Source organism: Mandrillus leucophaeus, unplaced genomic scaffold, assembly GCF_000951045.1.
Source record: "Mandrillus leucophaeus isolate KB7577 unplaced genomic scaffold, Mleu.le_1.0 Scaffold158, whole genome shotgun sequence".
Classification (NCBI taxonomy): Eukaryota; Metazoa; Chordata; class Mammalia; order Primates; family Cercopithecidae; genus Mandrillus; species Mandrillus leucophaeus.
Genome location: NW_012101565.1, coordinates 1,740,661 through 1,744,742, shown reverse-complemented (window position 1 = coordinate 1,744,742; position 4,082 = coordinate 1,740,661). Strand labels below are relative to the sequence as shown.

The following is a 4,082-nucleotide window of genomic DNA, read 5'->3' as shown; positions in this document are numbered from 1 at the left end:
AACCCGGGAGGCGGAGCTTGCAGTGAGCTGAGATCCGGCCACTGCACTCCAGCCTGGGCGACAGAGCGAGACTCCGTCTCAAAAAAAAAAAAAAAGAAAAAAAAAAAGAAAAAAGAAAAACAAAAAAACATATTCCATAGAGATCCCAAACTGTGGAAGTGTTAAGAGCTGAGGAGGGCAGTGACTCTCAGGCAGGGCAGAAAACCCATGAAAGTGCCCACAGCACACACTTCCCAGAGACAAGGGCACGCCTGACGTGGAGCCTCAGAAGCCAGAGTTCCCAGGCCTGAGCTGAGCTGGGGAGGCGGAGGAGCTGGGCTGAGCGGCTGGGATCTGGGACCAGTGGCTGTGCCCTGCGGGTAGCCAGCACTGCCCAGCTCCACCATCCAGGAAGAAACGGGTGGGACCAACGCCAGTCCACGACTGTGCAGCACCCCTTCCAGTGCAGCAGCCACGTTCGCCCAACTCAAACAGGAGCTAACAAAACAAATGAGCACACGGGCTTGGACTTGTCTGCTCCCGGCCCGGGCGAGAATCACAGGACAACTAAAAAACTGGACGAAACACAAGAAACCAGTTTCTCAGGACAATGGACATCAGAAAATGAAGGACAGTGAGGCCTGAGAGGTAGGAAATGAGGCATAGCCCCAAGAGCCCAGCTCACTGCCTGGAGAGAGGACCCAGGCTTAGGGCCCAGCAAAACACCTAAGCTGAAGAGACAGAGCGGGTAGTGCTGGCCGATACCAAAGTGGCTGGAGTCTGCAGTCCAGTATCAGAGAAAGCGTTGCCCAGAGAGAACTTTAGAGACCTGCAGCGGGTTCCCTGGGCACTCGGCAAGTTACTGGTCAGCAGAATAATAGCCCCTAAGCTTCCACACCCTAATCCCCAGAACCTGTGTGTATGAACCCTTACACGGCAAAGGGATTCAGTAGATGAGATTAAGGGTACAAGCCCTGAGACAGGGAGATTATCCTGGATTACCTGGGTGAGACCAACCTAATCACACGAGTCCTTAAAAGCAAAGAACCTTTCCTGGGTGGGTCAAAGAGAAGAGACGGAAGAGCAGGAAGGAGAAATTTGAAGTGTGAGAAGGATCCACCCCACAACTGCTGGCTTGGAGGATGCAGGAGGGAGGCTCTGAGACGAGGAATGCAGGTGGCCTGGAGAAGCTGTGAATGGCCCTCAGCTGGCAGCTGACAAGAAAACAGGGGCTTCCGTCCTACAGATGCAAAGAACCAAATTCTGCCAGGAACCTGAGACAGCAGAAGCAATCCTTCCCAGGGGCACCAGGAAGGGAAGCAGTCCCCGGCGCCTGGGTTCGGGCTGGTGAGACCGTTGGTAGACTTCTCACTCCAAGAACTTTATGGTAATAAATTTGTGTTGCTTAAGGCACTAAGTTTGTGGTAACATATTGCATTAGCCTTAGAAAACTAACACAAATGCCTTGTATGAGAACAAACTATCCAAGGCTGCAGAAAGAGCCACACAAAGGGATTAGGAGAAGCAACATCCAGGGTTTCCACAGGGCCAGGAATGGGGCCTGCTCCCAGCAGCTGGAGTGGACAGCGTCAGGACTCATGGAGCACCAGGCAGAGTGCTCAGGACTCCACCTCAGTCATCAACCAAATCAGTCCTAGACTAAACGTCATTCCGGTCTCACCTAACAAAGCTAAAAGAAAGGCCCGACAAGATCAAACTGTTCCCAAGTAACTTCGCCAGCTCCCAGCACAAAGCTCATGAATACTAACAGGAACACAAAAATATCCAGCACCACCAAGGCAAAAGCAATGCCTGGCATCCAATCAAAAATTACCAGGCGTGGGCCGGGCGCAGTGGCTCACGCCTGTAATCCCAGCTCTTTACGAGGCCGAGGCGGGTGGATCACGAGGTCTGGAGATCCAGACAATCCCGGCTAACACGGTGAAACCCCGTTTCTACTAAAAATACAAAAAACTAGCCGGGCGCGGTGGCGGGCGCCTGTAGTCCCAGCTACTCGGGAGGCTGAGGCAGGAGAATTGCTTGAACCCGGGAGGTGGAGCTTGCAGTGAGCTGAGATCCGGCCACTGCACTCCAGCCTGGGCAACAGAGCGAGACTCTGTCTCAAAAAAAAAAAAAAAAAAAATTACCAGGTGTGCAAAGCAAGAAAATTCAACCCATTGTGAGGATGAACCAACCAATACAAACTGACCCAGAAATAACACAAACCAAAGAGTTCAGAGACACAGACATTAGTTATTAAAACTATATCATATATTTGAGAAACTACAGGAAAGATTAAATATGTTAACACTAGGAGGTTAAAAGCAAAAGGATGGGCAAAGAAAAACATGGCTGGCATTAGTTACAAGAAAGCTGGAGTCACATTAGACAAACTAGATTTCAGAAATATTAACTATCCTAAACACTTTTACCTGGTAACAGAGCTTCAACACTTCAACATACATAAAGCCAAAACTAATAAAAATGCAAGGAAAAATAGACAAATCCAAATTCCAGTAAAAGTTCAACATCTCTCTCTCCTTTTCTTTTTGACATGGAGTTTCGCTTTTGTCACCCAGGCTGGAGTGCAATGGCAGGATCTTGGCTCACTACAACCTCCGCCTCCCGGATTTAAGTGATTCTCCTGCTTCAGCCTGCCCAGGAGTTGGGACTATAGGCACGAGCCACCAGGCCTGGCTAATTTTTGTATTTTTAGTAGAGACAGGGTTTCACCACGTTGGCCAGGCTGGTCTCAAACTCCTGACCTCAGGTGATCCACCCACCTCGGCCTCCCAAAGTGCTGGGATTACAGGTGTAAACCACCGTGCCCAGCCCTCTGTCTCTGTTAGAACAAGTGAACAGAAAATTCGGCCAGGCAGAGTGGCTCACACCTGTAATCTTGGCACTTTGGGAGGCTAAGAGGCAGGTTGACTGCTTGAGCTCAGGAGTTCAAAACCAGCCTGGGTAACACAGCGAAGCCCTGCCTTTACAAAAAATACAAAAATTAGCTGGGTGTGGTGGCGCATGTCTGTAATCCCAGCCACTCCAGAGACGGGAGGATCACTTGAGCCCAGGAGGTCAATGCTGCAGTGAGCAGAGATCACACCACTGCGCTCCAGCCTCAGCGACAGGAGGGAGACCCTCTCGCAAAAAATTAAAAAAAAAAAAAGTGTAAAAGAATTCAAGGCATACAAAGTATGTTCTCTGACCACAATGGAACTAAATATATCAATAAGAGAAAGATATCTGAGAAATCCCCAAGAGTTTCAAAACTATTTAATATGCTTTGAAATAATGCATGGGTCTAAAAAGGAATCAAAAGTGAAATTACAAAGCATACTGAAGTGAATGAAAATGACACGACATATCAAAATCTGTGGAAACTTACAGCACTAAATATCTTTTTAGAAAAGAAGAATGACTAAAGTATACAGAGAATGTACAGGAAAAAAAGAATGAGTTCAACTTCTACCTGAAGAAACTAGAGGCCGGGCAAGGTGGCTGGCTCACGCCTGTAATCCTAGCACTTTGGGAGGCCAAGGTGGGTGGATCACTTGAGGTCAGTTTGAGACCAGCCTGGCCAACACAGTGAAACCCCACCTCTACTAAAAATAGAAAAATTGGCCGGGCGTGGTGGCTCATACTTGTAATCCCAGCACTTTGGGAGGCCGAAGCACGGCACGTGGATCACCTGAGGTCAGGAGTTCAAGACCAGCCTGACCAGTATGGTGAAACCCCATCTCTACTGAAAATACAAAAATTACCTGGGTGTGGGGGTGTGCGCCTGTTGTCCCAGCTACTTGGGAGGCTGAGACAGGAGAATTGCTTGAACCCAGGGGGCGGAGGTTGCAGTGAGCCAAGATAGCACCACTGCATTCCAACCTGGGCCACAGAGCGAGAGTCCGTCTCAAAAAATAATAATAATAATAAATTAATTAATTTAAAAAAAAAGAAATAGATGGCCAGGCGCGGTGGCTCATACCTGTAATCCCAGCACTTTGGTAGGCCAAGGCAGGTGGATCACTTGAGCTCAGGAGTTCAAGACTACCTGGGCAACGTGGCGAAACCCCACCTCTACCAAAAGTACAAAAATTAGCTGGGTG

At 48.8% G+C, this 4,082-nt stretch overlaps 1 protein-coding gene across 3 annotated transcripts in view; it reads right to left on the bottom strand.

Annotated features, from left to right (window-relative positions):
* Window positions 1-4,082, bottom strand: part of MROH1 (maestro heat-like repeat family member 1) — a 124,279-nt gene that overhangs the window by 108,989 nt on the left and 11,208 nt on the right. For 2 of the 3 annotated variants that reach the window (XM_011975689.1, XM_011975690.1), the window contains exon 2: window positions 1,100-1,219. The exons of the other annotated variant lie outside the window; for it this stretch is intronic. The gene's annotated coding sequence lies outside the window, so the exon portion shown is untranslated. The remainder of the gene's footprint in view (window positions 1-1,099; window positions 1,220-4,082) is intronic. 3 annotated transcript variants of the gene reach the window in all.